We start from the raw sequence: 12,121 nt of genomic DNA, 5'->3' as shown, positions 1-12,121 counted from the left end.
ATCTCCTAAGGCTAGAAACAAGTTTGGCTTGTTTGAAGGGTCTAAGTGCAATCTAGACCAAGAGTACACTTCCGGTGTGTAACTCTGCATCACACAAGGAGATAAGAAAATTAAACATGCATTCCCACCCGGTTGCACAATAGGTCCAACAATGAACCAATATAGGGGAAAGGTGGATTTTCTCAATAGGAGAAGTCAATCACCATACCATCGCATAGCCCTTTCAGGGCTAAAACTTCAAGAACTTCCATTCTTTTACAAGGCCCTTTCGAGGCTATATCCACAATGATTTTCATTATTTTCCACATTCAAGAATTCTTAATAACAACAAGGTATGAGAGGACAAGTAGGGGCCCATACAACCTACCATTTTTCCCTCCTCTCACCATGAGAGGAGACTCTACACTATTGAGGTCCAACTAAGGCCCTTTCCCCAAACATGGCCACTTCTTCCCTATCCAAGGGTGAGTGTTGCCAAAAATATCCCCATGAAAACCTCTCAAAAACAATCAAAACACCAAGAAGGCATATGAATAACATCAAAGAAAACAAGGTAAAATCCCTCCCAAATCCACCCCCAACACACAAGCAAGAAATGTGTAACTACACAATGTCTCCAACATGATTCAAGCAAGATTCAAAACATGAACACACATAATGAACCATTCATGGAGTAAAGAAATCCTACCTTCATAGAAGAGTTATGGCAATGGTGGTTTGAGAAGAGCTTCCCTTTCTTCAATCTGCAAGACTTCCTCAAAAACTAGAGGATTGGGTGACAAAAACCAAAACTACTCCCAAAATGCCTCCAAGTATGGTCCTTAACTCCACTAGGCTTCAAGTAACTCAAGATGGGGGTTTGGTTTCACTAACCCAAGTAAAGAATAACCCATTTTCGAAGTCAACCTAAAATAGGGTTTTTGAGTGACCCTAAGAGTCAACCTAGGAGTCTAAAGGGTTGGAAAGTACCCCCACCCATACCCTTACCCATAGGGGTACTTAAATTTAATGTTTCTAAGCCTTTAAAGACTTATTAGGAACAATTAAAAGTTAGGAGAATAGTAAGATCAAATTACAACCTTTAAAGAATTACAATACAATGTTAGCACAAAATTAACAAGAAATTTAGCTCCGCTTTTCCGTTGAGTTGTCTCGGCTAATTTTCCTACACACTCATTGCACACATCAGTAGGTCCAAAAAAAACACATGCATAATGTGAATTACATATTAGAGGAATTATATAAATTAAAGCATCCATTTCTTAATAAATAGTTGTTTATCTAATTCTACTCATATTCCTAACCCTTTGACTTGCATAACCAAAAGTGTTAGTGTTGCACATGTTTTCTCCATCATTATACATATTTATAAGCATTAAATGACAAAATCAAATAACTAAAGTAAAGCATCAAACATTTTAAAATAGCATAAAAATGTTTAGTGTATTCAATAATGTTTTGACATAACAAAGCATTAGTATCAAAATAATAATGTATCATCGGTGCTAGGATGGGTCGAGGCAAGGCCTCACATCCTCCCCCACTAGGCATGACCTTCCTCCTAGAGTTCATAAAAAAGATAAGGGTACTATGATCAGATCTGTGTTGCATCCTCCCAAGAAGCCCTAACCTCATCATAGCAATCCCACTAGACCCTAACCTAGTCTAGCTCTTGACCTCAAAGTTCTAGGGTCCATTGGGCAATAATATAGATGGGCTGTGGCGCTAACTAGCCATCCGACTCCACCTGTAAAGCATCCCAATCTATAATATGAGACTCATCATAAATGTATCCTCTAAGTACAAAAATGTGAAACACATCGTGGATGCATGACAAGCTAGGTGGCAGGGCTAAACGGTAGGCAATTGGTCCTATCCTCTCTAGGATCTCAAACGGTCCAACGAATTGGGGTGCCAACTTAGAGCCCTTTCTGAATCGAATCAGACTCTTATGTGGCCACACCCTCAAGAAAACTCTATTGCCAACCTGATACTCTCGATCTATCCTCTTTGCATCTGCATACTTCTTCTGTCAATCATGTGCCTCTCTCAGGCACTATCGAATCAGAGTCACCTATTGTTCCATCTCCTTAACCAACTGGGGGCCAGTAGATACTCAATCCTTGATCCTATCCTAACTCAACGGCATCCTGCAAGGTCTTCCATACAAGGCCTCATAAGGCAGCATACCTATGGAAGAATGGTGCCCATTGTTATAGGCAAACTCGATAAGATGTAGGTATTCCTCCCACTTGACTTGATAGTCCATCATGTACATATGCAACATGTCCTCCAAAAATTGATTCACTCACTCGGTCTTCCCATCGGTCTGAGGATGGTATGATGTACTAAAATTGAGCCTAGTACCCAATTCCAACTGCAACTCTCTCCAAAAAGAAGAGGTGAATAATGAGTCCCTCTCGGAGATGATCTTACAGGGAATGCCATGAAGTCTGACAATATCTCATAGAAACACCTGCACTATGTCCCATGCTATGTATGTAGTATGCACGAGAGAGAAGTTGGCAACCTTAGTCAACGTGTCAACTGTCACCAAAATGGCATCATGGCGATGAGATGACAAGGGGAGACCAACAATAAAGTCCATATATATAACATCCCACTTCCACTCTGCAACCTCGTGAGGCTGAAGGAGCCCACTAAGATGCCGATGCTCTACCTTCACCTTCTAGCACTCGAGGCATCTCTCAACTATGTTAACAATTTGCACTCTCATGCTTGGCTAGTGATATAATTGTCTCAAATCTACATGTAACTTCTTAACATCGGGGTGCGCTGCATAAGATGCTCTGTGAGCCTCAAGTATAACGAACTCATGCAATCCCCCAGTGGAAGGTACATACATACGTCCTCTATGGCATATGAGTTCATCAAACTCCAAGGAATACTCTGAATACTTCCCTTCTAAGGGTCTCTGAGAATGCACCACCTTACTAACCTTTATATAAAGCTCATCTGCTGGCAAGTGCTGAAGAATCCTCTCCCTCAAATCGGTACAAGTAGTCATAGATGATAACTCATGCCACCTTCTACTTAAGGCATCTGAAACTACATTCTCCTTCTCCTTGATGTAATGAACATCAAAATCGTACTCACAAAGGAACTCCATCCACCTTCTCTACTTAGCATTAAGGTTTGGCTATGTGAATATGTACTATAAGCTCTGGTGGTCAAAATGAAGCTCAAATCTATGACCCAGTAGAAAGTGTTGCCACCTCACTAAGGCATGAACTACTACCGCAAGCTCTAGGTCGTGAGTAGGGTAGTTGAGTTCTTGAGTCTTCAACTTCCTAGACTCAAAGGAAATGGGTCAACCATCCTGCATAAGGACTGCCCCTATACCATACAAAGATGCATCAGTGCACACCACGAAGTCTGTGGATGGGTTTGGTACTACAAGAATTGGTGCACTCATGAGGGCTCTCTTGAGCTCTTGAAAAGGTCTATCACACATCTCTGTCCACTCATACTTCTTTCCCTTCCTTTGAAGAGATGTGATGGGATGTGCCAATCTAGAGAATCCTGCAATGAAGCATCGATAATACCCTGCTAGACCGATAAAGCTCCTCACCTCAGTGACACTGGTGGGTGCTAACCAATCCATGATGGCCCTAATCGTCAATGGGTCCACTGAGACACCATCGCCTAATATGACATGATCTAAATAATGTATTTCAGGTCTAAAGAATGCACACTTTGACAAGCTGCCAAACAACTGGTTCTCCCTCCATTTTTGCAATACCTGTCTCAAGTGCTCTTCATGCTCCTTCTCATCATGAGAATATATCAAGATGTCATCCATGAAAACAACCACAAAATTATCCAAAAAGGTACAAAATACTCCATTCATGAGGCTCATGAATACAACTGGAGCATTCGTGATTCCAAATGGCACGACAATGAACTCGTAGTGACTATACCTAGTACAAAATGTAGTCTTAAGAATATCACTATCCACAATCCTCAACTGATGATAACCAGACTTGAGATCAATCTTCAAAAATACTTGAGCACCCTACAACTAATCAAAGAGGTCATCAATCCTAGGAAGAGGGTATCGGTTCTTGATGGTTACTTTGTTCAATTGCCAATAATCAATACACAACCTAAGTGATCCATCCTTCTTCTTAATGAAGATCACTGGTGCACCCCAAGGTGACACACTAGGTCAAATATGCCCCTTCTCTAAGATTTCCTCCAACTAAATCTTAAGTTTACTAAGCTCATGAGTAGTCATCCTGTATGGTGCTCTCAACACTGGCTCTACTCCTGGCACAAGATCAATATGAAAATCCACTAGTCTAGGTGGAGGCCTACCAGGGAGCTCTGAAGGAAAAACATCTACAAACTCCTAAAAAAAAGGAAAATCATCAAGGGATGACTCTCCCTCTATATCTTCCTCCCTGTCACTGATGGTGATAGCAAACAACTGCCATCCTTTTTTCATGCACCATCTAGCTGCATAGCAGAAATCATACGAAGGGATATGGGTCTCTTAATCCCAAGGATCACTCTAGAGATACCATACTCATCCACACATTCCACCCTCTTTTGTCAACAATCCATCTTGGCGCTGTGGGCATACAACCAATCCATGCCAAGAACAAAATCATAAGAATCTAGAGGGGTAATACGTAGATCAGAAATCGTGGACATGTCTCCAATCTTAATCGGGAAACTATGCACCATGGAACTGACTGACACTTTGGCTCTTGAGGCTAACTCTACCTCCCAGCTGACATCTTAACTAACTGCCACTAGCCCACAACGCTCCACAATGAAAGGAGATATAAATGAATCAGTAGCTCTAGAATCAAATAAAATAGTAACCATGCTACCTTGTATACTACCTATAGCCTCAATAACTATAGCCTGATGCTCGAACTAGCAGTTGTTAACCGCTGTAAAAACTCTATGGGATCTTCCTATGTTGCCAATTGTCGGCTCTAAAAATGCCCCTCTCTGACAACTAGAGGACTGTCCCTGAGTACACTCTCTAGAAATGTGCCCCATGCCACCATAAGTGTAACATGGTACTCATGTATAAGATTGGGCACCCTATGATCCACACCATTGTGGGCCTCCTGACCTGCTAGATCCACTGAATCCACCCCTAGAAGACTGCTGAGTCTTCGTTGGCTGCGACTATGGGGATTGTACTTTCTAATCTTTCCTTGGACTCTATGAGTGCCACTACTTGGGCTTGGAGCCCTGATAACCCTATGAGGGTTTCTATTGCTGCTACTGGGGTTTCTGCTGCTAAGACTGTTGGCCCTTAGAGGACCCTGCTGTGTAGTTCTGATTCCCTTTCCAAGGGGGTTTCTGCTAGGTAGAATTTCGGTTCTGAGACTGATCCCATGACTCCTGTCTACCCTGAGTGTCCTCTACAACTAGTGCAACCTCAACAACCTATCTTAAAGTGGTAGAAAAGGCCATATGAATTGGACCCTGAAGTGAGAAATTTAGGCCCATGATAAATCAATGTACTCGCAGTTTCTCATCCTTCATGTACTCGACATAAGGAATGAGCTCGAGAAACCTGCTCTCATACTGAGCCACTGTGAGACCCCTCTGATGTAGTGAATGAAATTCCTCTATCTGCTTTTGCCTGAAGTGCTCAGACAGGTACCTCTCCCTGAACCTCTCTAGGAATGACTCCCAGGTGAGGGTATCCATGCTCACTCCTCCAATGGTCTCCTCCTGATGCCACCAATTGGAGGCATCTCCTCTCAACTGATGAACTACTAGTCATTCCTTTAGATTACTCCCATATGGATGTAATCTAAAGTACCACTATAGGCTCTATAACCATGCCTCTACTACTATCCCCTTAGTGGAACTGGTAAATAATGGTGGCCCGAGTCGAATCAATTCCCTAATATCATCTCCTATATGTCTAGGAGGTCTGTCAAGTGGGGGTGCTCTCTGGTGTATTGACTCTTCCTCATGCTCACCATGTCCCTCCAACTATCTTTGCGGGGGACTTGTAGTCCTCTCTCTGACTTTGGGTCTGCCTCCTCTAGGTCCCTCCACTTCCACAATTGGAATCTATTGACCTAGCTAAACTACAGGTACTAGTCTTTGCTGAACTACACCGATCAAATTTTGAAGTGCATCTATAATTTCTTGGTTTGGGTTCGGTGGTGGTGGAGGTGGAGGTGGTGGTGGAGGTGGAGGTCCATCCTCCTGTCCTACTCTACCACCTCTCGCCCTACGACCTCTACCTCATCGGTTGCTCCGTGTAATAGGAGGCATCCTACATAATTAAAATTTTTAGTTAAGTTCAGAAGCATAATGGTTTTAGGTTCGTAGTGTTGAAACACAGGCTTTGATACCAAAATGTCATGCCAAAAAATCTAGGGGCAAACACACATGCATTTTTTTTTTTTTGAGAATTAAAATTTCAACTACTATAAGCTTGATATTCTTGTGTTCAAAATATAATCAAAGATTCTCTACAATTCATCTAATTTTTATAATCTTCACACATGAATTAATCATTAATTTAACTTTCATCATAAATAAACTTAAGCTAATTTACAAGTTCAACAATCCCTAATTTAAAACTGAATTAGTACAACTATCTTAGAAATAATTATAAATTAAATTTGAATGAATGAAATCTAAACTAAAGCATACTATGACAATTAATATTTAATGTATCCATTAACTTTCCTTACCAATGAGCACTAGAGTTATACTAATTAATTAAACCTTTACTATCCACTAATTTTAGACCTAAATTTATTAGAAAAAAAACACTTCTAAAGCTAAAAAAATATAATTAATATAACTCTGATTGGATCATAAAAATAAACAAGCTTTCATAACTTACCAATCTTCACATCTTAATTGACAATTAACTCCACATACTTATACAATCTAATTAATTAATTTAATGTTTACTATTAAAGTTGGTGTCTATAATAATTCAATGAATCTATATTTTAATCTGAATCTTGATTTGAATTATCGTAACTTTAAGTCCACATTAAAATCAATCTATAGAGCTCATAATAAGATGAAACTAATTAATGAAACTTTAAAAATTGTATTAAATTACAATATTCAATTTTATGTAAAAACTTCCTAAATAGAACTAATATATTATTCAATCATCTAACCACTATCTAATATCAACACCATTACCAACCTAAAAGAATTATAACCTTACTTCCTAAAGCTAAGAACTATAATCTAAATATAGGTTTTAAGGTAATCCTTAATTATAAATATAACAATCTAAACTTTATCAACAAACTAAACTATCTTAGCTTAAATCACAACCACCTAAAAACTAACATACTAACTATAAGAAAATTTATTAATTTAAACTAATATTACATAAATTAACATAAATCTAAACTTAATTAAATTAGAGCTACTTAACTTTAAACAGTTAACAAAAATTAAATAAACCAAACACTACTAAAAACAAATAACTTAAATTCAAACAAAAAATGATAATCAACATTCAACTTTAAATTTAAAACTGACCTAAACCTAAAATATTTTAATTACACAACCTAACTAATATACTAATTAAACTTACTAATCAAACATACATAAAAAAATAAAATGAAAATATAACCTACACTACCCCCCCCCCCCCCCCGCCCACCCCCCCACTACTAACTACCCAACTATACCTACCCCACCCTAGGCCTGCCCCACGCTATCCCAAGCTTGTGCATGGCAGGCCTGTCCCTTTTCCTGCGTGGGGAAGATGTCATGCAGGGGGACTTGCATTTGGAGAAGGTCATGGGGGGATGAGAGAGTATGTATGTCTCTCCTTTTTAATTAAAACATTACTTGCCCTCCCTAAAAGAAGCAAGGTCAGCATTAGGTGGGGAGAATAACATGACAAGTTTAGTTAATAAAAAAAAAAGAGTTAAAAACATTCTCCTGCCCTCCCTCATGATGGATCGGCCCCTGTACTAGCTGACAGAAGGGTGGAAGTTTTAGATATATATATTTTTTGAAATTCCTATATGATTCGACTTGTATCATAAGTCCTATGGAATTAAATGCCAAAAGTTTTATAGTTGGGGTGTTGAATTTAAAGGCATTATATATATATATATATATATATGGATGTTATATATTCAAATTTATATAAGGCATTTTATTTAATGAATTAACAATGATTTTTGATTCGCAATTCAAGGATAATATCTCATGGAATATTCTCTGTGACATGGGGAAATTTAAGACTTCCCCATACATTTTCCAGAGAGGGTTTTTAGACCTAGAGGTGCTCAATTTGTAAACCAATTTCTTTTTGCCAAGTTCTAGCATGTTTTCTTACTAAGTTCATTATTATGCAAGATGAGTCTAAACATTTCTTGAGGTAGTAGAGTTCCTATGAAAAATCACACTAATGCAAAAGGATGCAAAGGATTATAATTCTCTTTCTACTATAGTTCATGTTAATTCAATCATCTAAAGACAAGGATGTATGGTTTGTATATAGTCATCATATAACAAGGCATGTGTTCTTTCTTATTTATTTAAATTCAAAGAAATTCAAAACCTCTTAATCAAATTGCTCTTGTTCTTTATGAATCTTATCAAGGGATTATGATCTTATGTTCAAAATTCAAAAAAGTGATGAATAATTCTTATCAAATTTAATTGCATCACTAATGGAGGTTAAGAATGAATGTACTAGCTTGGTGATCACAATGTAGGATTATTATTACATGTTAATGTTCAAAACATTGAATTGAAACTTCAACACATCCATTGCCTTTCATTATCATAATTGAAACTCAGAATTTTCCAATTTAAGACATTAACCATCATTCTAATTTCTCACATACATATGCCAAAATTTGGAACCACATGAGAGCATTGCAAGGATAATTTTATAATATTTTCTTTCCTCTATTATTCATCCTGGTTCAAGGCTCCATCGAGAAGGAACCAGTAAGAAAAATTGATGTCTTTGCACCAACATCAAATTCAATTACAACTTACATACTATTACAATTCACTGAGTTTTCTTCAAGGCTTTCACAAGAGAACTCTTATCAAATGTCTTTTTTGCATCAAGTGAAATCATGAAACAAAACAGGAACCAACATGGAGGTAAACAACACAAAGAGATAAGAAAATTAAATGTGCATTCCCACCTAGTTGCACAATAGTTCTAACAATGAACCAATATAGGGGAAAGCTGGATTTTCTCAATAGGAGAAGTCAATCACCATACCATCACATAGCCCTTTCAGGGCTAAAACTTTAAGAAGTTCCATTCTTTTACAAGGCCCTTTCGAGGCTATATCCACAAAGATTTTCATTCTTTTCCACATTCAAGAATTCTTAATAACAACAAGGTATGAGACGACAAGTAGGGGCCCATACACCTTACCCTTTTTCCCTCCTCTCACCATGAGAGGAGACTCTACACTATTGAGGTCCAACTAAGGCCCTTTCCCCAAACATGGCCACTTCTTCCCTATCCAAGGGTGAGTGTTGCCAAAAACATCCCCATGAAAACCTCTCAAAAACAATCAAAACATCAAGAAGGCATATGAATAACATCAAAGAAAACAAGGTAAAATCCCTCCCAAATCCATCCCCAACACACAAGCAAGAAATGCCTAACTACACAATGTCTCCAACATGATTCAAGAAAGATTCAAAACATGAACACACATAATGAACCATTCATGGAGTGAAGAACTCCTACCTTCATAGAAGAGTTATGGCAATGGTGGTTTTGAGAAGAGCTTCCCTTTCTTCCTTCAATCTTCAAGACTTCCTCCAAAACTAGAGGATTGGGTGACAAAAAACCAAAACTACTCCCAAAATGCCTCTAAGTATGGTCCTTAACTCCACTAGGCTTCAAGTAACTCAAGATGGGGGTTTGGTTTCACTAACCCAAGTAGAGAATAACCCATTTTCGAAGTCAACCTAAAATAGGGTTTTTGAGTGACCCTAAGAGTCAACCTAGGAGGCTAAAGGGTTGGAAATTACCCCCACCCATAACCTTACCCATAGGGGTAATTAAATTTAATGTTTCTAAGCCTTTAAAGACTTATTAGGAACAATTAAAAGTTAGGATAATAGTGAGATCAAATTACAACCTTTAAATAATTATAATACAAGGTTAGCACAAAATTAACAAGTAATTTAGCTCCGCTTTTTTGTTGAGTTGTCTCAGTTAATTTTCCTACACACTCATTGCACACATCAGTAGGTCCAAAAAAACACATGCATAATGTGAATTACATATTAGAGGAATTATATAAATTAAAGCATCCATTTCTTAATAAATAGTTGTTTATCTAATTCTACTCATATTCCTAACCCTTCGACTTGCATAACCAGAAGTGTTAGTGTTCCATACATTTTCTCCATCATTATACATATTTATAAGCATTAAATGACAAAATCAAATAACTGAAGTAAAGAATCACACATCGTAAAATAGCATAAAAATGTTCAGTGTATCCAATAATGTCCAGACATAAAAAAGAATGAGTATCAAAATAATAATGTATCATCGGTGCTAGGATGGGTAGGGGCGAGGCCTCACATAAAAGACCACTAACAAGGCCACTCCTAATAGGGTGACTAAATCCTCTAATAGGGTCACATGTAACAATGTGTTTTATAACCTTTAACAAGGTTGGCTCTTAATAGGGCTCACTTTAGAATAGTGAAAATTAGTAACTAGTTACAATTGGTGGTTTATTTCAAATTGGGCTTCTATGTTAAATATTAGTCTCACTTGTGTTCATGCTATTTATTTTATGTGTATGAAACTAAGTTAAGTAAGGTTAATCATAAATAATATCTAAATATTTGCATGTTAAGCATTTTTCAAGTTACATCATTTACTAGTATAAATCGAGTGCCTATGTTTACCAAACATCAATATTTTTAGTGAAGTTTATGTTTTGTGATGACATCTAAGTGGTCTAGGATTTATTTTTATGGTAACTAACTCACCCCTCTCCTCCTAGTTACTCCTCTTATCTTTCCAACCATTGGTATCCGAGCTTCTTGGTGTTTGTAGAGAAGGTTTCAAGGACCTAAGTTAAAGATCAAGTTGTTTTATAGAAGAGAGATTCACAAGTTGAATAAAGCATGACAATGACTTATGAAGTTTTGTATAGAAACCATTAATGATTAAGGTTCAAACTATGTGGAAAATCCTTACAAAGCTCCTAATAGAACATTGACTATGGAAAAGATTGTTGAACAGAAAAATCATAATATTATGAAGATTAACATAATATCAGCTCTTAAATATGTTGAATTTGATGAGGTCAAAGGGTGTCATATTGCTCATGAGATGTGGAACAAACTAAAGGATATCTTTGGAGATGATGATAATGTGAAAAGAGTGAAGGAAAAAAGCTTGAGAGGTTAGTTTGATTAGATGAAGATGAGAGAGTACAAAAACATTGTAAACTATGTTAAGAGAATCAAAGGATGTATCAATGCTATCAAAGCCTTTGGAGGAACAATTGAAGATTTGGAATTGGTAAGAAAGGTACTCATAACCCTTCTTCCTATCTATGCAATTAGAGTGTCTACTTTTCAAGAGATGAGATGTGATCCAAATAACAAGATAACTTTGGATGATCTACTTGGAAGATTGACTACATTTAAACTAGATAACTATGGTAATTATAGTCCTAGTTCTAGAAATCTTGAGTCTCCATTTGAATCCAAGGTATCACTCAAGAAGAAACAAAAAAGGGTCAAATAGAAAACAATCTAAAATTGAAGAGGAAGACAGTTTTGATACTGATGTTGACTATAAGATGGTCTCCCAAAGGAAAAGGAAAGTACAAAGGTAAAATTCCTTTGATTTGTTTCTCTTGTGAAGAAGTTGGACACATTACTACAAGATGTCCAAAAAGAGAAGAGAAAGATGAAATGAAGCACAAAAAACTCAAAGGAAAGAATGATTTCAATAACTTCAAGGACTAAAAGGACAAAGCTAAGAAATCTTATTTATAGCTAAAGATTTAGATAGTAGTAAAGATGATGAAATGATTTATATTATTGTAAAAGATGAATATGATGATGAAGAAGATAAAATGGTAGTTATCTCTCATGTTAGTAAAAGTGATACATGGAT

The sequence above is a fragment of the Cupressus sempervirens genome, chromosome 10 (genome assembly GCF_028749045.1).
Source record: "Cupressus sempervirens isolate cs-2001-9-10 chromosome 10, ASM2874904v1, whole genome shotgun sequence".
In the NCBI taxonomy this organism is placed as follows: domain Eukaryota; kingdom Viridiplantae; phylum Streptophyta; class Pinopsida; order Cupressales; family Cupressaceae; genus Cupressus; species Cupressus sempervirens.
Note: the sequence above shows the minus strand (reverse complement) of the source record.